Raw genomic sequence first — 23977 nt, forward strand, 5'->3', positions numbered from 1 at the left:
AGAATCCTTCCATCCCTGGGATAAATCCCACTTGATCATGGTGTATGATCCTTTTAATGTGTTGTTGGATTCTGCTTGCTAGTATTTTGTTGAGGATTTTTGCATCTATATTCATCAGTGATATTGGTCTTTAATTTTCTTTTTTTGTATTATCTTTGTCTGGTTTTGGTATCAGGGTGATGGTGGCCCTTTAGAATGAGTTTGGGAGTGTTCCATCCTCTGCAGTTTTTGGAAGAGTTTATAAAGGATGAGTGTCAGCTCTTCTTTAAATGTTTGATAGTATTCACCTGTGAAGCCGTCTGGTCCTGGACTTTCATTTGTTCGAAAGATTTCTAATCACAGTTTCAATTTCTTTACTTGTGATTGGTCTGTTCATATTTTCTATTTCTTCCTGGTTCAGTCTTGGAAGGTTATACGTTTCCAAGAATTTGTCCATTTCTTTCTGGTTGTCCATTTTATTGGCATAGAGTTGCTTGTAGTAGTCTCCTAGGATGCTCTGTATTTCTGCTGTGTCCATTGTAACTTCTCCTTTTCCATTTCTAATTTTATTGGTTTGAGTCCTATCCCTCTTTTTCTTCATGAGTCTGGATAAAGGTTTATCAATTTTGTTTATCTTCTCAAAGAACCAGATTTTAGTTTAATTGATCTTTGCTATTGTTTTGTTTCTATTGCATTTATTTTTCATTTGATCTTTATGATTTCTTTCCTTCTACTAACTTTGGGTTTTGTTTGTTCTTCTTTCTCTAGTTCCTTTAGGTGTAAGGTTAGATTGTTTATTTGAGATTTTTCTTATTTCTTCAGGTAGGATTGTATTGCTATAAACTTCCCTCTTAGAACTGCTTTTGCTGCATCCCATAGGTATTGGATTGTTGTCTTTTCATTGTCATTTGACTCTAGGATTTCAGTTTTCTTAAATTTACTGAGGCTTAATTTGTGACCCAAGATGTGATCAATCCTGGAGAATGTTCTGTGCGCACTTGAGAAAAAAGTGTAATCTGCTGTTTTTGGATGGAATGTCCTATTTATAATTGTTATATCTTCTTCTTGGATTGATCCCTTGATCATTTTGTAGTGTCCTTTGTTATCTCTTGTAACATTCTTTATTTTAAAGTCCATTTTATCAGATATGAGTATTGCTACTCCAGCTTTCTTTTGATTGCCATTTGCATGAAATATCTTTTTCCATTCCCTTACTTTCAGTCTGCATGTGTCCCTAGGTCAGAAGTTGGTCTCTTGTAGACATCATATATACAGGTCTTGTTTTTGTATCCATTCAGTCAGTCTGTGTCTTTTGGTTGGAGCATTTAATCCATTCACATTTACAGTAATTATTGATATGTATGTTCCTTTTACCATTTTCTTAATTGTTTTGAGTTTGTTTTTGTAGGTCCTTTTCTTCTCTTGTGTTCCCTGCTTAGAGAAGTTCCTTGGGCATTTGTTGTAGAGCTGGTTTTGGTGGTGCTGAATTTTCTTAGCTTTTGCTTGTGTGTAAAGCTTTTGATTTCTCCCTTGAATCTGAATGAGATCCTTGCTGGGTAGAGTATTCTTGTTTGTAGCTTCTTCCCTTTTATCACTTTAAATATATTGTGCCACTCCCTTCTGGCTTGCAGAGTTTCTGCTGAGAAATCAGCTGTTAACCTTACAGGAGTTCCCTCGTATGTTATTTGCCATTTTTCCCTTGTTGCTTTTAATAATTTTTCTTTGTCTTTAATTTTTGTCAGTTTGATTACTATGTGTCTCAGCGTGTTTCTCATTAGGTTTTTCCTGCCTGGGTCTCTCTGTGCTTCCTGGACTTGGGTGGCTGTTTCCTTTCCCATAGTAGGGAAATTTTCGACTCTAAGGTGTTCAAATATTTTCTCGGGTACTTTCTCTTTCTCTTCCCCTTCTGGGACTCCTATAATGAGAATGTTGTTGCGTTTATTTTTGTCCCAGAGGTCTCTTAGGCCGTCTTCATGTTTTTTCATTCTTTTTTCTTTATTGTGTTCCATGGCAGTGAATTTCACTATTCCGTCTTCCAGGTCAGTTATCCATTCCTCTGCCTCAGTTTTTCTGCTATTGATTCCTTCTAGTGTATTGTTCATTTCAGTTATTTGTTCATCTCTGTTTGTTTGTTCTTTAATTCTTTTAGGTCTTTGTTCAACATTTCTTGCATCTTCTTGCCTTGCCTCCATTCTTTTTCCGAGTTGCTGAGTCATCTTAACTGTCATTTTTCTGAATTCTTTTTCTGGAATGTTGCCTATCTCCACCTCATTTAGTTCTTTTTCTGGTGTTTTATCTTGTTCCTTCATCTGGGATATAGTCTTCTGCCTTTTCGTTTTGTCTGTCTTTCTGTGATTGTGGTTTTCATTCTGTGGGCTGCAGGATTGTAGTTCTTCTTGCTTCTGTTGTCTGCCCTCTGGTGGATGAGTGGACATCTTTCTATGTCAATAATTATTGGTTTACCTTTTCATTTTCAATGGCTTCATATTGTTGTTAGTAACATCTGGTATTTCTGAACATTGAGAATTACAGTTTTTCACCATTTAAATAATTCTGAAATAAAGACAACTTTCTACATTCATCAGATTACATTATAAAATAAATTTTAAAACTAAAAATGATGGAAATTTAAACATTTGATACTTACTACAAAATGCTCTCTAGAAAGATGTAAGTATATACTTCTCCTAGCACCACATTCTTACAAGGGTCTTCTTTAATTAGATGGGTGAACTTTGATATCTCAGCATTGTTTTTGTGTGTGTGTGTGTGTGTGTGTGTGTGTTTTTTTTTTTTTTTTTTGGTAGGTGTGATGGTTAATTTTATGTCAGTTTGACTGGATTGTTGTGTGTCCAGATGTTTGCTCAGACATTATTCTCAGTGTGTCTGTGAGTGTTTTTGGGTGAGGTCAGCATTTGAATCAGTAGGCAGAGTAAAGCAGATTGCCCTCCCCAATGTGGGTGGGCCTCATCCAATCTGTTGGAAGCCTGAATAGACCAAAGTGGTACGCGGGCCTTTCACTGCTGTGGCCTCTCCCGTTGCGGAGCACAGGCTCCGGACGCGCAGGCTCAGTGGCCATGGCTCACGGGCCCAGCCACTCCACGGCATGCGGGATCTTCCCGGACTGGGGCACGAACCCGCGTTCCCTGCATTGGCAGGCGATTCTCAACCACTGCACCACCAGGGAAGCCCTGTGTGTGTGTTTTTTTTATTAGTGATTTAGAATATACAGTTGACCCTTGAACAACATGGGTTTGACCTGTCCAGGTCCACTTATACATGTTTTTTTTTCAGTAAATGTGTGCTGTAGTACTTCACCATCTGTGGTTGGTTGAACTGCAGATGTGGAACTGTAGCTATGGAAGACTGTAAAGTGATACATGAATTTTCCACTGTAGGTAGGGTTGGCACCCCTAACACCTGTGTCTTGCAATGGTCAACTGTCTTTTCAAATCCTTAGTAGCTATTGCACTCTTTTTTGAATTTCTTATTTATATCATGCCCATTTTTTTCGATTTGTATAGTCCTTTTACTGTTATTTAATAATAATTCTTTATATGTTTTGTCTTCACCTATGTTTTATTCTTTTCGGTTTTGTGAATTTTAATTTATTTATATTTTCCCCAATATTTGTTAATATTTTTTTTAATGGTTTTGGCTGTTAAGCCATGCTTACAAAAGCTTACCCTACACAAAGTTTTATGCTTAATTATTTAAATTTTTCTTCTGTGACCTTTTTATGTTTAATGTTTAATCCATAAGCAGTTTATTCTCAGGTATGATTTGAGAAAAGAGTCTAACTTATTTTATTTCCAAATGGCTTGGCTGTTAACAAAGTATCGCTTAATGAGTAGCCCAGCCTTCCTCACTAATTTGACATGTCTCAGTTATCATAATAGATGTTTTCAAACTATGTTCTGAGGTATTTTAGGCATTCTGTGGTGTGCTCTCGGAATATCCTTGAAGAGCTGGAAACTTGGTAACTGGGATTTTCTTCTTACCATCCTTATATCTCCATTGAAATATCTGTGATTTTTTTAAATTCATTTTTTACATATTTTAAGATAGTTTCTTCTTTGTTTAGAGGCATAATTGACATATTAGTTTCAGATGGACAACATAACAATTTGATATTTGTATATATTACAAAATGATCACCACAATAAGTCTAGTTAGCATCCATCAGCATACATATTTACAAATATGCAGTTTCTTCTTAATTTCTAAAAATCAGCTTTACCAAAGTACACTAAATACAGATATTGTATAACATACACATCAATAAAGTTGTATAACCAGTACTACATTCACGTTAGAGAACATTTCCGTTACTACAGCAAACCTCCATTGTGCCTTTGTAGTTGATCTTCTTACTCTACTGTTGGCCTCTGGCAACTGTTGATCTGCTTTATACATTATAGTTTAGATTTTTCTAGAAGTTCATATAAATGAAATAATACCAGCAGGTGGTCTTTTATATTTGGCTTTTTCTTTTCACTTAGCATAATGCTTGTGAGATTATCCATGTTTTTCATGTTCAAATAGTTTGTTCCGTTATGCAGCAGAGTAGTATTCAGTTATCTGGATATAACACAGTTTGTTTATCCATTCACATGTGGTTATCTAGGCATCATGAATATGGCTGAAGTTTTGCCTATCATGTATATAGTTATTGTGAACATTCTTATATGGGTCCATATGTGGATATATGTTTTTATTTATTTAGGGTAAATACCTAAGAGTGGAATTACTGGGTTGAATGGTAAGTGAACATATAATTTTATAAGAAACTTCGTAAGAAATTGCCAAGTGGTTTTCTTAAATATCTGTATTATTTTGCATTTCCACCAGCAATGTATGAGAATTCGAGTTGTTTTACATGTTTGCCAACACTTAGTATGGACAGTCTCTTTAATTTTAGCCATTCTAGTGTGTAAGTAGTGGTATCTTATTGTGGTTTTAACTGCATTTTCTTAATGGCTAATGTGCTTTGCATTTCAATATACATTATAGAAGCAGTTTCCCAACTTCTACAAAAAATCCTGCTGATATTTTAATATTGATTTTGTTGAATAAATTTGGAGGCAACAGTTTGGGGACAATGACATTGTAACAGTATTGATGAACATGGTATGTATTTTTATTTATTTAAATATTCTTTAACTTATTTCAGCAAAGTTTGATAATTGACAGGGTACATGTTTTACAAAATTAAAAAAATTATCCCTAAGTATTTCATATTTTGATGTTATGAAGTGGTAGTCTTAAAATTTTTAATTTCTAAATTTTGTTGCTAGTATATAAAATACAATTGATTTATATATATTGATTTTATCCTGTGTACTTGGTAAACTCATTTATTAGTTCTCATGGCTTTATGTGGTTTTTTTCAGGATTTTCTGTACGAACATTTTTTTCTGAAAAAAAGTTTTCCTTTCTTTCCAAACTGTATATCATTTATTGCTTATTTTTGCCTTATTTTACTAGTGTAGATGTCCAGTACAATATTGAATCCATATGTGGATTCAATAAAAGCAGATATCCTTTTTTGTTCCTCATATAAGAGGGAAAGTATTCAGTGTTTTCAGTATTTCACCATATAAGAACGATGTTAGCTGTAGGTTTTTCAGAGATGCTGTGTTAGTCTGCTTGGGCTGCAATAACAGAATACCACAGACTGGGTGGCTTAAACAACAGAAATGTATTTTCTCATAGTTCCTTAGGCTAGGAGTCCAAAATTAGGTTACTGTCAGGGTTGGTGTCTGGTGAGGGCTCTCTTCCTGACTTACAGATCGCTGCCTTCTTACTCTGTCCTCAGATGGCTTCTTCTCTGTGAGAGGGAAGAGAGAGACAGAGAGAGACAGAGACAGACTATCTGTCTCTGATGTCTCTGTTATCAGACCATACAGATGTTCTATATCAGATTGAGAAGTTTCTTTATATTTCCAGGTAGCTTAAATATTTATTTTAAATAGCTGTTAAATTTTGTGAAATGTTTTTTGGCATCTGTTGAGATGATCACATGTTTTTTTCTTTTCTTTTTTTAGTATATTAATATAGGGAAACATATAATTCATTTTTGGAATGTTAAACACATCTTTCATTTACTTGCATGTTTTATATGCCTTTCATATATAGCACTTTAAGTATTTGTTTATTATATGCATATAAGTATAATTTATTTTATATATTGGGGAATACAGTTTGTTAAAAGTTTGTTAGGGATTTATTTTCGTCTCTAAGAAGTTGTAAGAGATATTGATCTGTAATTTTCCTTTCTTGCAATGTCTTTGCTTGGTTTCGGATCAAGATGATGTTTACCTTATGCAAGTTGGGAAATTTTCCCTCATCTTCTATTTTATGAAAGAATGTATATAGAATCAATATTATTTTTTACTTAAATGTTTGATAGAATTCCCAGAGATGCTGTCTTGGCTTGAAAATTTCTTTTGGAAAGGTTTTAAACCTGAGTTTAATTTCTATCTTTTTTAAGGGCTATTTGGGCTACTTATTCCATGTTGAGTCAACATCTTTCAAGGAATTTTTTGTTTCATCTAAGTTACTGAATTTATTGGCATAAGTTATTCCTCATATTCCTTCCTTATGCTTTTACTTTGTGTAAAGTCTTTGTGATGTCCTTTCTGTCATTCCTGATATTGGTAATTTGTGTCATTTCCCATTTTCCTTGATCAGTCTATCTGGAGGTTTATCAGTTTTTTTCTTTAAAAAAAACCGGCTTTTGGTTTCATTGATTTTTCTCTATTTTTTGTGCATCTTCTATTTTATAGGTGTGTACTTTTACCTTTATTTTTTTTAAAATCAAGGGACAGAATTAATTTCTTTCTTTCTTTCTTTCTTTCTTTCTTTCTTTCTTTCTTTCTTTCTCCCTCCCTCCCTCCCTCCCTCCCTCCCTCCCTTCCTTCCTTTCTTTCTTTCTTTCTTTCATTTTTGGCTGAGTTGGGTCTTAGGTGCAGCACATGGGATCTTCACTGTGGCACCTGGGATCTTTCGTTGCAGTGCACAGGCTCTTTGTTGCAGCACAAGGGTTTCTCTTTAGTTCTGGCATGTGGGCTTTCTCTCTTTAGTTGTGGTGCACAGGCTCCAGAGGGCATGGGATCTGTAGTTTGTGGTGCGTGGGCTCTCTAGTTGAGGCACGCAGGCTCAGTAGTTTTAGTGCACAGGCTTAGTTGCCCCACAGCATGTGGGATCTTAGTTTCTTGACCAGGGATTGAACCTGTGTCCCCGGCATTGGAAGGTGGATTCTTTACCACTGGACCACCAGGGAAGTCCCCTTTTATCTTTATTACTCCTTCTTTCCGTTTATTTTGGTTTCCAGTCCTGTTGTTTTTTGTTTTTTTTTTTTTTGCGGTACGCAGACCTCTCACTGTTGTGGCCTCTCCCATTACAGAGCACAGGCTCTGGATGTGCAGGCTCAGCAACCATGGCTCACGGGCCTAGCCGCTCCATGGCATGTGGGATCTTCCCGGACCGGGGCACGAACCCGTGTCCCCTGCATCGGCAGGCAGACTCTCAACCACTGCGCCACCAGGGAAGCCCTACAGTCCTCTTTTTTTTAATCTTTTTAGTTCTTTGAGGTGGAAGCTTAAGGAAGATGATGTAAGAGTTTCCTTCTTTTCTAATACAAGCATTTAATGCTATAATTTTCTTTTAAAGTACTGTTTTAGTTGCATTCACATATTGTGATATAGGGTGTTTTCATTTCCTTCAATTACAATATTGGGTTGGCCAACAAGTTCATTTGTTTTTTTTGATAAGATGGCTCTAGTAGCAGTGCTTAGTTGTCCTTAACTTCATTGGAACAATTATGTTAGATTGTTTTGTGACAGCTGTCATTTCAGCATGCATTTAAAAAAATTGAAATTGGTGTAGCCATTTTAATATTGAAGATGGAAGAAAAAAGCAACATTTTCAGCATATTACGCTTTATTATTTCAAATTGCAAAAATGCAACTGAAACGCAAAAAAAGATTTGTGCAGTGTATGGAGAAGTTGCTGTGACTGATTGAACATGTCAAAAGTGGTTTGCAAAGTTTCATGCTGGAGATCTCTTGCTGGGTAATGCTCCACAGTTGAAGTTGATAGTGATCAAATTGAGACATTAATTGAGAACAATCAATGTTATACCATGCGGGAGTTAGCCAACATACTCAAAATATCCATATCAAGTGTTAAAAATCATTTGCACCAACTCAGTTGTTTCTTGCTTTGATATTTGGGTTCCACATAAGTTAAGTGAAAAAAACCTTCTTGACCATATTTCTGCATGTGATTCTCTACTCAAATGTAATAAAAAACATTCCCTTTTTAAAACAAATTGTGACAGGTGATGAAAAATGGATACTGTACAATATGTGGAATGGAAGAGATTGTAGGATAAGGGAAATGAACCACCACCAACCACACCAAAGGCCAGTCTTCCTCCAAAGAAGGTAATGTTGTGTATATGGTGGGATTGGAAGGGAGTCCTCTACTATGAGCTCCTTCCAGGAAACCAAACAATTAATTCCAACAAGTACTGCTCCCAATTAGATCAACTGAAAGTAGCACTCAACAAAAAGCGTCTGAAGTTAGTCAACTGAAAACGTATAATCTTCCATCAGGATAATGTGAGACTGCATGTTTCTTTGATGACCAGACAAAAACTATTACAGCTTGGCTGGAAAGTTCTGATTCATCCACCATATTCACCAGATGTTGCACCTTCAGATTCCATTTATTTTGATCTTTACAAAATTCTCTTAATGGAAAAAATTTCAATTCCCTGAAAGACTGTAAAAGGTGCCTGGAACAGTTCTTTGCTCAAAAAGATAAAATGTTTTGGGAAGATGGAATTATGAAGTTGCCTGAAAAATGGCAGAAGATAGTGGAACAAAATGATGAATGCGTTGTTCAATAAAGTTCTTGGTGAAAATGAAAAATGTGTCCTTTATTTTTACTTAAAAACCAAAGGAACTTTTTGGCCAACCCAATATTTCTTAATCCATCATGATTTTTTTTCCTTTGACCCATGTGTTATTTAGAAAAATGTTGGTTTCTAATATTGGGGATTTTCCATATATATATGTGTTACTGATTTCTTGTTTAATTCCATTGTGTTGAGAAAACATACTATGTATGATTCAGTCTTTTAAATTTGTTGAGATTTGTTTTATGACTCAGAATATTGTCCATCTTGGTGATTGTTCCACATGAACTTGAAAAAAATGTGGAATGTTCTCCAGATGTTAATTGGGTTAAGTCAATTGATTGTATCATTCAAGTCTTCTACATACTTACTGACATTTTTCTGTACTTGTTCTATCAATTACTGAGAAAGGTATTTTGAAATCTCTCTCTGTGAATGTGTATTTTTCTAGTTCTTTTTAAATTCTATCAGTTTTTATTTCATGTTTTTAAATGCATAAACCTTTAGGAGTGTTATGTTGATGAACTGACCCCTTTATCACTATGTAAATATCCTTTTTATCCTATTATACATTGCTCTCAGATCTGCTTTTCTGATGTTAATGTAGCCATTTCAGCTTTCTATTTTATTAGTGTTTTCATGTCATTTCTTTTCCTATGTTTTTACTTTTAATCTATATGTCTTCATATTTAATTTTGTTAGATAGTATATATTGTTTTATTTAGTGTCTACCTTTTCATTAGATTGTTCAGGCCATTTATATTCTATGTTCTTATTCCTGTGTTTGGGTTTAAGTCAACTGTCTTGATATTTGTTTCTTTTCCCTGTATTTGTTTTTTGTTACTTTCCCCCTTTTTCTCTTTTCTTTTAGATAAAGTGAATATATTTTATGATTCCATTTTATCTTCACTATTTTTCCCATCTGTGCCTTTTTATTTTATTTGCTTAGTGGTTACTCCAAAGTCTACAACATGATTTTAACTTAAAAGTTCACCATCAAATAATATTATGCCACTTCACGTAAACATGTAAGAACCTTTTAACAACATACCTCCATTTTCCCCTCCCTTCCTTGTTTTCTTGCTTTTATTATTTTACCTCTCCATATGTTATAAACTTTACAATAATGCACTATTATTTTTGCCTTAAACAGTTGTCTTTTAAAATGATTAAAATGAGAAACACTTTATACCCTATAGTTACCATATATTTACCATTTTCATAACTCTTCATCTTTTGTGCAAATTCCCATTTATATCACTTTATCTCTACCTCAAAAATGTCCTTTCATGTTTCTTATGTGCTGGCAAAGAATCCTTTTTTCTTGTTGTTTTATTTCAGTGCTTTAAAGTGTCTACAGTTGTCTTCTGTCTTTCAGTTTCTGATGATAAGTTGGCTGTAAGTCTCATCTTTGTTCTTTTGTAGAGAATAAGCCTTTTTTTCCTCTGGCTGCTTTCACTAAGGCATGACCCACTGGAATCTCCTCTGAATGTCCAGGTATTCTTTGATTGTCTTTCCGTTCAATGTGGTAGAAATCTTTCTCTCAAATACTGTGAGCTCTGAGAAATGTTTATTCTACTGTTTTCCAGTGCTTCTTTCTCTGGCCTCAAGTGATTTCTATTCACATATGGCAGATCAGTAGCCACCTAACTCCTGGAATGGACCTCATGCAGATATTTAGAGCTTTCTCTATCTGTGCAGTAGTGGTATCCTTGGTATTCTCTCCCATTGATTCAAGCTGCCTTGTTCTTTCCAAACTCCAATCTCTATTTGCCCAACTCAGTGAGACAGCCATGGTTTCTTTGGCTTCTTTCTTCCAGGCTATCTCTTGGAAACTGCCTCCAAGCACAAACTGGGGCAATCATAAGGCTCATCTTTATTGTTTCCTTTCTCTCAGAAGTCACAGTGTTACTTGTTTTTCAATGTCTGAAAACAGTGTTTTCATATATGTATTCTCGTTTTCTTGTTGTTTAAGGTAAGAATATGTCTTGTTTCTGTTACTTCATCTTTATTGAAGTGGAAGCATACAATTTCTTTGAACAAAGATTACCAGTGTCAGAATATAAGTTTGAATTCCAATGATAGGCTGATATCTTATATACCTCCATCTGTTTCTAGATTATTCATTCTGTTACAAGTATCTACCTGCTTATTTATTTATTTATTTACTTACTTACTTATGGGTCACCAATGCCACACCAATTTAATTATTTTATTCATTTTGAAAAAACATATTTTTTAATTGTAGCTGGTTTTAAAATTATATAATTGGCATGTTTTCAATTTCATGTAAATTTTAATATCCCGTAGGGGATTTGTTTTAATATTGGTAAGATCATTTGCAGGGGTGGGTGAAAGAAGTGTTTCACATTGCCAATATTGTTTTCATTGAATAAAATTCAGTTTAGTTATCCTCTTGTCATCTTGTGCTTCCTAAGTTTACACTCTACAGTGTTGACCCAGATGTAAAACTCAGCTCTGTTTATGAAATCCATTCACAAAAAGCATATGAGATTATATTTTATTAAATATCTGGGTTTGGAGGGACAGCATTCAGATGTAGTAATACAAACAATTTCACATAAAATATGAGATATCCCTGTTTTTAAAAGTCCTTTTGTTACCCCAACATCAGATTTTTATTTTACCACTTTCTTCAGCCCTGTGCCTACCTGATTCTTGCTGATGTCTTTTCTTTTTCTAACTCTTTTACTTCTTAGCTCTCTTCTCTCTACCTATCCACCTTTGAGATTTTGATTATTTCTAGTGCTAAGAAATTTAGCTATCTCTTTACCTGTATTGGAACCTATTGTACTAGACCTTCTGGTCCTATTTTCCCCCCAACTGAAACATCAATTTTTTTTTTTTGCTAAATTCTGCTGCCTACTGTTAAGATAATGAATTTTTCACCCCACTACATTTATGAAATAATGCTCTATATTTTTGAATTTTGTATTTCTATTTTAATTTTCAAAATTGAAGATGTATATTATTCCAGGAGATCTGATGGCTGTGGAGGCACTCCAGATGCTACTATCTTAGTCACAGTCTTGAGCAATATAATGATAATTACCAGTATATAAGTTTCATAAGAGAAAGACAGTCATGTGAATAGCCAGATGAAAAATATCTGCAATATATAATCAACTGTAATATAAAGTTCCCAATTCAAGATATCTAACATGAAATACATGTATTCATTTATACCCATGGATTTAATTGAGGATTATCTACATACTTACTTGTTGGACTATTAATAGAATTTATTAGTTACTAAATAGTTATTAAATAATATTTTTAGGGAAATAAAAATGAGTTGTACACATGAAGAGATCAAATTATCTATATGTTATTGGTCCTGTTTCAAATTTGATACTTTTTTTCATAAAACAGTATGTTTGCTTCTATGTTATTGTTTATTATTTCTTCAAAATTGTATAAATGTTCTTATATTGGTTTTTCATCATATTTATGTTTTATTATTAACTTCTGGAAAAAATAAAGTAAATTTGGAAAATAATAGTACTGGCTTTTACTCAGTAACATTACTCTTTTATTTATTTCTGCTCCCAAAAGAATTGTATGTCATCATTTGTAAATTACTACACTAGGTTCCATGAAGCTAGTGTACCATGTACTTAGAAGCTATTGCTTCCAAGGGTATTAATAACTAGTTGAGGCCATAGAGTATTCACCTGTGACATTAATTATAAAGAATGTTTACAGGGGCTTCCCTGGTGGCGCAGTGGTTGAGTAGAATTTATTAGTTACTAAATAGTTATTAAATAATATTTTTAGGGAAATAAAAATGAGTTGTACACATGAAGAGATCAAATTATCTATATGTTATTGGTCCTGTTTCAAATTTGATACTTTTTTTCATAAAACAGTATGTTTGCTTCTATGTTATTGTTTATTATTTCTTCAAAATTGTATAAATGTTCTTATATTGGTTTTTCATCATATTTATGTTTTATTATTAACTTCTGGAAAAAATAAAGTAAATTTGGAAAATAATAGTACTGGCTTTTACTCAGTAACATTACTCTTTTATTTATTTCTGCTCCCAAAAGAATTGTATGTCATCATTTGTAAATTACTACACTAGGTTCCATGAAGCTAGTGTACCATGTACTTAGAAGCTATTGCTTCCAAGGGTATTAATAACTAGTTGAGGCCATAGAGTATTCACCTGTGACATTAATTATAAAGAATGTTTACAGGGGCTTCCCTGGTGGCGCAGTGGTTGAGAGTCCGCCTGCCAATGCAGGGGACATGGGTTCGTGCCCCGGTCCAGGAAGATTCCACATGCCGTGGAGCAGCTGGGCCCGTGAGCCATGACCACTGAGCCTGCACGTCTGGAACCTGTGCTCTGCAATGGGAGAGGCCACAGCAGTGAGAGGCCCACATACCGCAAAAAAAAAAAAAAAAAAAAAAAAGAATGTTTACAGTTCATATTTAATATTCAAAATATTGATAGATTTCAGATATAAAGCAATGACTGTAAGGGAGCAATGAGAATGAAGCACTATAAGTCAGGAAGGCATCATGAGGTGAGTTTGGAATAAGTCCTAGATATAAGGAAAACAGCATTTCAGAAAACATATATCAGGTGGGGAAGAAAGTAATGCTCTAAGGCATAAATATGATATGAACAGAGTAAAAGTAAAGGATAGCCCTTTACTGTTGGGTTCATGCCCATTATTTGTTTATAACTTGTAACTGTTAAAAATGTATGTTTGGAATCAAATATTGCTTCAAATTCTGAACCACCATATACTGGTTATGTGTTCTTAAGCAAGATGCATTTTTCTCATTTTTAAAATGGAGACAAAATTAACCTACCTTATGGATAAAATAAAATGTTGCATCAAAGATGTTTTACACAGAGATAGCCTCATCTACCAGAGGGCAGACAGCAGAAGAAAACACTACAATACTGCAACCTGTGGAAGGAAACCACATTCACAAAAAGATAGATGAAACGAAAAGGTAGAGGACTATGTACCAGATGAAGGAACAAGATTAAACACCAGAAAAACAATGAACTGAAGTGGAGATAGGCAACCTTCCAGAAAAAGAATTCAGAATAGTGATAGTGAAGATGATTCAGGAACTCGGAAAAAGAATGGAGGCAAGGATCTGGAAGATGCAAGAAATGTTTAACAAAGACCTAGAAGAATTAAAGAACAAACAAACAAAGATGAAGAAAAATAAATGAAAACTACACTAGAAGGAATCAATAGCAGAATAACTGAGGCAGAAGAATGGATAAGTGACCTGGAAGACAGAATGGTGGAATTCACTGCCATGGAACAGAATAAAGAAAAAAGAAGAAAAGAAATGAAAACAGCCTAAGAGACTTCTGGGACAACATTAAACGCAACAACATTCGCATTATAAGGGTCCCAGAAGGAGAAGAGAGAGAGAAAGGACCCGAAAAAACATTTGAAGAGTTTATAGTCGAAAATTTCCCTGACATGGGAGAGGAAATAGCCACCGAAGTCCAGGAAGTGCAGAGAGTCCCAGACAGGACAAACCTAATGAGAAACACACTGAAACACATAGTAGTCAAATTGACAAAAATTAAAGGCAAAGAAGAATTATTAAAAGCAACAAGGGAAAATTGACAAATAACATACAAGGGAACTCCCATAAGGTTAACAGCTGATTTCTCAGCAGAAACTCTACAAGCCAGAAGGGAGTGGCAGGACATATTTAAAGTGATGAAAAAGAAGAAACTACAACCAAGATTACTCTACCCAGCAAGGATCTCATTCACATTCGATGGAGAAATCAAAAGCTTTACAGACAAGCAAAAGCTTAGAAAATTTAGCACCACCAAACCAGCTCTACAACAAATGCTAAAGAAACTTCTCTTAGCAGGAAACACAAGAGAAGAAAAGGACCTACACAAACAAACCCAAAACAATTAAGAAAATGGTAATAGGAACATACATATTTATAATTACCTTAAACGTGAATGGATTAAATTCTCCAACCAAAAGACACAGGCTCGCTGAATGGATACAAAAACAAGACCCATATGTATGCTGTTTACAAGAGACCCAGTTCAGACCTAGGGACACATGCAGACTGAAAGTGAGGGAATGGAAAAAGATATTCCATGCAAATGGAAATCAGAAGAAAGCTAGAGTAACAATAGTCATATCTGATAAAATAGACTTTAAAGTAAGAATTTTACAAGAGACAAGGAAGGACACTACATAATGATCAAGGGATCAATCCAAGAAGAAGATATAACAATTATAAATATATATGCACCGAACATAGGAGCACCTCAATACATAAGGCAAATGCTAACAGCTATAAAAGAGGAAATCGACATTAAAACAATAATAGTTGGGGGAACTTCCCTGGTGGCTCAGTGGTTAAGAATCTTCCTGCCAATGCAGGAGACACGGGTTCGAGCATTGGACCGGGAAGACTCCACATGCCGCAGAGCAACTAAGCCCGTGCGCCACAGCTACTGAGCCTGTGTGCCACAGCTACTGAATCCTGCATGCCTAGAGCCTGTGCTCCACAACAAGAGAAGCCACTGCAATGAGAAGCCTGCGCACTGCAACAAAGAGTAGCCCCTGCTCGCCACAACTAGAAAAAAACCCGCATGCAGCAAAGACGATCAAATGCAGCCAAAATAATAATAATAATAATAAATAAATAAATAATAAAAATTGTGGGGAACTTTAACACCTCACTTACACCAATGGACAGGTCATCAAAACATAAAATTAATAAGGAAACACAAGCTTTAAATGGCACAATAGACCAGATAGATTTAATTGATATCAGATATTCCATCCAAAAACAGCAGATTACACTTTCTTCTCAAATGCACACGGAACATTCTCCAGGATAGATCACATCTTGGGTCACAAATCAAGACTCAGTAAAATTAAGAAAATTGAAATCATATCATGCATCTTTTCCAACCACAGCGCTATGAGATTAGAAATCAATAACAGGAAAAAAAACCAAAAACATGGAGGCTAAACAATACGTTAAAATAACCAAGAGATCACTGAAGAAATCAGAGGAAATAAAAAAAAACCTAGAGTCAAATGGCAACGAAAACATGATGATCCAAAACCTATGGGATGTGCAAAAGCAGTTCTAAGAGGGAAGTTTATAGCAATACAAGCCTACCTCAAGAAACAAAATCTCAAATAAACAAGCTAACCTTACACCTAAAGGAACTAGAGAAAGAAGAACAAACAAAACCCAAAGTTAGTAGAAGGAAAGAAACCATAAAGATCAGAGCAGAAATAAATGATATAGAAACAAAGAAAACAATAGCAAAGATCAATTAAACTAAAATCAGGTTCTTTGAGAACATAAACAAAATTGTTAAGCCTTTAGCCAGACTCATGAAGAAAAAGAGGGAGAGGACTCAAACTCATAAAATTAGAAATGAAAAAGGAGAAGTTATAACAGACACTGCAGCAATACAAAGTATCCTAAGAGACTACTACAAGCAACTCTATGCCAATAAAATGGATAACCTGGAAGAAATGGACAAATTCTTAGAAATGTATAACCATGACTAAACCAGGAAAAAGTAGAAAATATGAACAGACCAATCACAAGTAAAGAAATTGAAACTGTGATTAAAAGTCTTCCACAAACAAAAGTCCAAGACCAGATGGCTTCACAGCTGAATTCTATCAAACATTTAGAGAAGAGTTAACACCCATCTTTCTCAAACTCTTCCAAAAAATTGCAGAGCAATGAACACTCCCAAACTCATTCTATGAGGCCACCATCACCCCGATACCAAAACCAGACAAAGATACTACAAAAAAAGAAAAAGACTCATATTACTGATGAATATAGGTGCAAAAATCCTCAACAAAATACTAGCAAACAGAATCAAACAACACATTAAAAGGATCATACGCCATGATCAATTGGGATTTATCCCAGGAATGCAAGGATTCCTCAATATATGCAAATCAATCAATGTGGTACACCATATTATCAAACTGAAAAGATGCCAATAAAATGGATAACCTGGAAGAAATGGACAAATTCTTAGAAATGTATAACCATGACTAAACCAGGAAAAAGTAGAAAATATGAACAGACCAATCACAAGTAAAGAAATTGAAACTGTGATTAAAAGTCTTCCACAAACAAAAGTCCAAGACCAGATGGCTTCACAGCTGAATTCTATCAAACATTTAGAGAAGAGTTAACACCCATCTTTCTCAAACTCTTCCAAAAAATTGCAGAGCAATGAACACTCCCAAACTCATTCTATGAGGCCACCATCACCCCGATACCAAAACCAGACAAAGATACTACAAAAAAAGAAAAAGACTCATATTACTGATGAATATAGGTGCAAAAATCCTCAACAAAATACTAGCAAACAGAATCAAACAACACATTAAAAGGATCATACGCCATGATCAATTGGGATTTATCCCAGGAATGCAAGGATTCCTCAATATATGCAAATCAATCAATGTGGTACACCATATTATCAAACTGAAAAGTAAAAACCATATGAGCATCTCAGTAGATGCAGAAAAAGCTTTTGACAAAATTCAACACTAATTTATGATAAAAACTCTCCAGAAAGTGGACATAGACCAAATCTACCTCAACATAATAAAGGCCATATATATGACAAACCCACAGCAAACAGCATTCTAAATGGTGAAGAACTGAAAGCATTTCTTCTAGGATCAGGAACAAGACATGGATGTCCACTCTAGTCAGTATTATTCCACATAGTTTTGGAAGTCCTAGCCACAGCAGTCAGAGAAGAAAGGGAAATGAAAGGAATACAAATTGGAAAAGAAAAAGTAAAACTGTCATTGTTTGCAGATGACATGATACTATACATACAGAATCCTAAAGATGCCACCAGAAAAATACTAGGACTAATCAATGAATCTGATAAAGTAGCAGGATACAAAATTAATGCACAGAAATCTCTTGCATTTCTATACACTAACAACAAACTATCAGAACAAGAAATTAGAGAAGCAATCCCTTTCACCATTGCAACAAAAAGAATAGAATACCTAGGAATAAACCTACCTAAGGAGGTAAAAGACTTGTACTCAGAAACCTATAAGACACTGATGAAATCAATCAAAGATGACACAGACAAATGGAGAGATATACCATGTTCTTGGATTGGAAGAATCAATATTGTGAAAATGACTATGCTACCTAAAGCAATCTACAGATTTAATGCAATCCCTATCAAATTACCAGTGGCATTTTTTTACAGAACGAGAACAAAAAATCTTAAAATTTGAATGGATACACAAAAGACCCTGAATAGCCAAAGCAATCTTGAGGGAAAAAAACAGAGCTGGATGAATCACACTCCCAGACATCAGACTATACTACAAAGGTACAGTAATCAAGACAGTATGGTACTGGCACAAAAACAGTAATATAGATCAATGGAATAGGCTAGAAAGCCCAGAGGTAAACCCACGCACCTATGGTCAACTAATCTATGATGAAGGAGGCAAAGATATACAATGGAGAAAATACAGTCTCTTCAATAAGTGGTGCTGAGAAAACTGTACAGCCACATGTAAAAGAATGAAATTAGAACACTCCCTAGCACCATACACAAAAATAAACTCAACATGGATTAAAGACCTAAATGTAAGACTAGACACTATAAAACTCTTAGAGGAAAACATAGGAAGAACACTCTTTGACATAAATCACAGCAAGATCTTTTTTGACTCACCTCTTAGAGTAAAGGAAATAAAAACAAAAATGAACAATTGACACCTAATGAAACTTCAAAGCTTTTACACAGCAAAGGAAACTATAAATAAGATGAAAAGACCACCCTCAGAATGGGAGAAAATATTTGCAAACGAATCAACAGAGAAAGGATTAATCTCCAAAATATATAAACAGCTCATGCAGTTCAATATCAAAAAAAACAGACAACTGAATTATAAAATGAGCAGAAGACATAAGTAGACATTTCTCCAAAGGAGACATACAGATGGCCAAGAGGCACATGAAAAGCTCCTCCACATCACTGATTATCAGAGAAATGCAAATCAAAGCTACAATGACGTATAACCTCCCACCAGTTAGAATGGGCATCATCAGAAAATCTACAAACAACAAATGGTGGAGAGGGTGTGGAGAAAAGGGAAACCTTTGCACTGTTGGAGGGAATGTAAATTGATACATCCACTACGGAGAACAGTATGGAGGTTCCTTAAACTAAAAATAGAACTACCATATGACCCAGCAATCCCACTACTGGGTATATACCCTGAGAAAAGCATAATTCTAAAAGATATATGTGCCACAATGTTCACTGCAGCACTATTTACAATAGCCAGATTACGGAAGCAACATAAATGCCCATCGACAGACGAATGGATAAAGAAGAAGTGGTACATATATACAATGGAATATTAGTCATAAAAAGGAACAAAATCGGGTCATTTGTAGAGAGGTGGAAGGACCTAGAGACTGTCATAAGAGTGAAGTAAGTCAGAAAGAGGAAAACAAATATCATATATTAATGCATATTTGTGAAATCTAGAAACATGGTACAGATGAACCAGTTTGCAAGGCAGAAATAGAGACACATATGTAGAGAACAACCATATGGACACCAATCATGGAAAGCGGAGGTGGGGGGAAATGGTGATGGAATGAATTGGGTGATTGGGATTGACATATATACACTAATATATCTAAAATAGATAACTACTAAAAAAACAGCTCCTGTAATAAATATATTTCCCAGAGGGGGTGAACAATTAAATTTAAAAGCATGTAAAAACATAAAGAAGGAAAAAATTATTTTTTTAAAAGATAGATTAAAAATAACCAGTTTGTATTAGAAATTTAAAAATATAATTATTAAAATTAAAATGGTAATAGAGGAGTTAAACAGCTGATTAAACACAGCTGAGGAGATAATTATTATATTGGAAGATAGAGGCAATGAAATTACCGAGGATGTATGTAACACAGAACAAACACATTGGTTGAAATTTAGAACATCAAAATAAAAATAAAATTCTAAAATGTTTTACAAATAGTAACACTAAGTTAATTACATTACAGCTCTTAGTATGTGTTTCCATTAAGATCAGTATTTAGCACATTTTACAATGCTTATTTATCACCCTGGTAGGTTACAGTTCTTTGCAGGGTCAGCTTTTATATCAGGTACTTTATTGATAAATATTATAGGTGTGTGGCCAATTTTTACTGGACAAATAAGTGTTTGGCCAAATTAGAGAAATCTTTTGGGGAAGTAACTGGTGGGAATCAGAGGAATGACAATTGGAAGAAAACCTTAAAGGCTGTAGAGTAGAGTTTAAATTGGATAGAATAGCATTTAGTGATGATATTATGTTTGGGGAACCAAATTGGCAGTAGTGGTTTAAAGTTGTCTGAGACTAGTGTGAAACTGTCTCAATACGATGCCTAGAAAGAAGAAAGAACGCTTTTTAATTAAGTTCTGAAACTAGTCTCAGATAACAATAGGCATTGAGCATGGGCAAAAGAGAAAAGAGATGAGAAGAAAGAAATTGTAGAGTAGGAGAAAAGAGCAAAAGAAGTAGCTTAAAATGTGAATAAACTGGCAGGTTGAGCCAGTTACCTCCTTTGCTACTAGAATATTCCATAGAACATTTATTATTGATTTTCATACTAATCTACAACATTGGCAAACAAAGACATTTTAGTCGTCATGCTTTCTATACTGTCTCCATCTCTTTCCCCTTACTAGAGTTGTAAATGTTACAGTCCAGGAGCAAGTGCCTCTAAAATATTGACATTGCTTCTTGTCAGTATTCTGATAGCAATTTTATTTTTGTTTATTTAATGGCATTTAGTAATTATATTTTAAACATAGTCTATATTCAGTTATCAGTTATACATCTACCCATTTGACCCACCACTATATACATGAAAGGGAATACTACCTACCCAGAGACACACAGTAGCTCACCTTCTGTTTGCAGACACTTCAGTTCTACCTGCTAATCCTACTTTACTAACCAAGAGTTGTTTTTCCTTTGGATTAGTTTGAAGGGCTTCCTATGAAATTATTGATTGAACAAAGATGATAAAAACTGATCTGTATACTGCTGTCTAATAAAAGTGGTATTTTTTTAATATTATCTTTGCTTAAAACCAGCGGTATATATAATTTGGAACAACCTCTTTGATAAGAGGTTAAGTCAACCTCTTAAGTCATGTCTATAATGTTGTTATACATCCAAAGAACAGCAATTTCTTTATGAAATTTGAGAAAAAAAATCAAGAAATGAATAAATTTGAAAGCCTAATATTTAACAATATTATTACAACATTTAAATTGTTCCTTAAGTTATTAAAAAATAAATGTAAATTGAAGCTACAATGAGGTACCACCTTACACAGGTCAGAACGGCTATCACTAAAAAGTCTACAAATAACAAATGCTGCAGAGGGTGTGGAGAAAAGGGAACTCTCTTACTCTGTTGGTGGGAATGTAAATCGGTGCAGCACTATGTAAAACAGTATGGAGGTTCCTTTAAAATCCTAAAATAGGGCTTCCCTGGTGACGCAGTGGTTGAGAGTCCACCTGCCGATGCAGGGGACATGGGTTCGTGCCCCGGTCCAGGAAGATCCCACATGCCACGGAGCAGCTGGGCCCGTGAGCCATGGCCGCTGGGCCTGCACGTCCAGAGCCTGTGCTCCGCAAAGAGAGAGGCCACAACAGTGAGAGGGCTGCGTACCTCAAAAAAAATAAAAATAAAAAAAATTAAAAAATCCTAAAATAGACTTGCCATATGATCCAGCAATCCTACTCCTGGGCATATATCTGGACAAAACTATAATTTGAAAATATACATATAGCCCTATGTTCATAGCAGCACTATTTACAATAACCAAGACATGAAAGCAACCTAAATGTCCATCAACAGATGAATGGATATATACAATGGAATACTACTCAGCCATTAAAAAGAATGAAATAATGCCTTTTGCAGCAACATGGGTGGACCTAGAGATTATCATACTGAGTGAAGTTGTCAGAGAAAAACATATATCATGATATCACTTATGTGTGGAATCTAAAATTTGACACAAATGAACTTATTTATAAAACAGAGACAGACTCATAGACATAGAAAACACACTTATGGTTACGAGAGCAGAAAGGGGGGTTGGGGGAGGGCTATATTAGGAGTTTGGGACCGCAGATACAAGCTATTGTACATAAGTTCCTGCTGTATACCACAGGGAACTATATTCAATCTCCTGTAATAAATGATAATAGAAAAGAATATGAAAAAGAAAATGATATAAAACTGATCACTTTGCTACACACCAGAAACTAACACAACATTGTAAATCAACTATACTTTAATTGAAAAAATTAAAAATAAAATAAATGAATTAATTTTGAAAGTTCCTTTACTATAGTTACTTCTAAAATTAATTTTTAAATGGGTGTTATTTTCCTGTAGTAAAATACATATGATTTCAATGTATATTGTGATGTTAGTTTTTCTTTCAACCAACAGATTAGTTTTAATTTTATTTTCTATATTATTATTATTAGAGAAAATGAACAAACTTTCATATTCTGATTAAGACTTGGATTTATAGAGTTTTTTTGGGGGGGATTGTTCCTATTTATGTATCATCTACTGATTATTAAATGTTACATGAGGGACTGCTTGTCTCTGCCAGTGAAATGTTCTTTTGCCAGAAGAAAGCATTATGTACTTTCATCTTTAATTGCAGTACTTCTAGAACAATTATCCTAGCAATTCCTTTTCATAATCTTAGAATAATATTTGCTTATTAGAATTAATTGAAAATAGTGTTGATACATATATTATGATGTTTTTTTGGTATGGTAATATAACATGGCAAGTATTTCTGCTTTACCATGGGTATTATATTCTTTTTTTCTTAATCAGTTTAAAAAAATTATACCCCCCCCAAAAAAAACAAATAAGACTTAAAAAAAATTATACTTGAAGAAAATCTAGATGAGGTATTTAGCTAATGAGTAGCTGATTTTGTTTTTGATTAGTTTTAAGAAGTTTTAAATTCAAGTTGAACTTTGAAAAGTTGTTTTTCTTTCTTGAAGAGAAGACGTTTGTTTTAGTTATAAGACCAAATTGGTACCAAGTGATACAGCACCAAGCTAAATAAATACCTTGTGATTACTCCTTGACTGATGGTACAATGGAATATTATTCTATTAACTTGCTCATGTCCTTCTATATGTTTCTTTCAGTATTTTGTAGTATGTTTCTGTCACTCACTGATTTCCTCCTGAAACCAGAATGTTATTAAAAAAATTACTCAAACTCAAATGCCTTAGAGTCCATGTAGGTAAAATAGATGAATGAAGTGTAAAGATGATCTCTAGTAACTAACAAAAGGCCTTTATGCTGGTGAGAAAGTAGGGAGTGTGGGGACTCGAGAAACCTGGAGAGTATGTGCTCTATTTAAGGACAGTAGTCACTAACTTCACCCAGTTTTTACTATGTGGGTATGATGGCCCACGGTTGCCAAATCTTCCAGTTGTATGGAGAAGCTAAAAATCTGGATGTGTGTGTTTAATTTCCTGATCTTTGAAGTTTGGCAAATAACTTTTAAAAAACATTGTATGGGCCAACACCTTGTATGGAACATCTTTATGCAAGATGATTTTTTTTTTTTTTTGCGGTACGCGGGCCTCTCACTGTTGTGGCCTCTCCCATTGCGGAGCACAGGCTCCGGACACGCAGGCTCAGCGGCCATGGCTCACGGGCCTAGCCGCACCGCGGCATGTGGGATCTTCCCCGGCCAGGGCACGAACCCATGTTCCCTGCATCGGCAGGCGGACCCTCAACCACTGCGCCACCAGGGAAGCCTGCAAGATGATTTTTTAAAACATTTTTGATTCCCAACTTTTTAAACCTATCTAAAAATAAACCAGACCCAAGGTTGACAGTTTGGATGACAAAGGCTGTTTAGAGACCATCTCTCTCTCTCACCCTTCAACATCTCTGAGTCCCTCTCCTTGTGTTTCCACCTGGTGTGCTGTAC

General features: G+C 34.8%; 1 protein-coding gene across 15 annotated transcripts in view; it reads left to right on the forward strand.

The window, feature by feature from the left end:
• NAALADL2 (N-acetylated alpha-linked acidic dipeptidase like 2) overlaps positions 1–23977 on the forward strand; it is a 1565958-nt gene that overhangs the window by 70939 nt on the left and 1471042 nt on the right. For 6 of the 15 annotated variants that reach the window (XM_055083848.1, XM_055083842.1, XM_055083840.1 and 3 more), the window contains 2 exons: positions 4993–5109; positions 8324–8429. The exons of 5 other annotated variants lie outside the window; for them this stretch is intronic. The gene's annotated coding sequence lies outside the window, so the exon portion shown is untranslated. Of the gene's footprint in view, positions 1–4705; positions 4742–4992; positions 5110–8323; positions 8430–9815; positions 10403–23977 lie in introns of those variants that run through there. 4 more of the 15 variants (XM_055083845.1, XM_055083858.1, XM_055083866.1 and 1 more) reach the window with 4 other exon arrangements.

The sequence above is a fragment of the Physeter macrocephalus genome, chromosome 1, assembly GCF_002837175.3.
Source record: "Physeter macrocephalus isolate SW-GA chromosome 1, ASM283717v5, whole genome shotgun sequence".
Lineage (NCBI taxonomy): Eukaryota > Metazoa > Chordata > Mammalia > Artiodactyla > Physeteridae > Physeter > Physeter macrocephalus.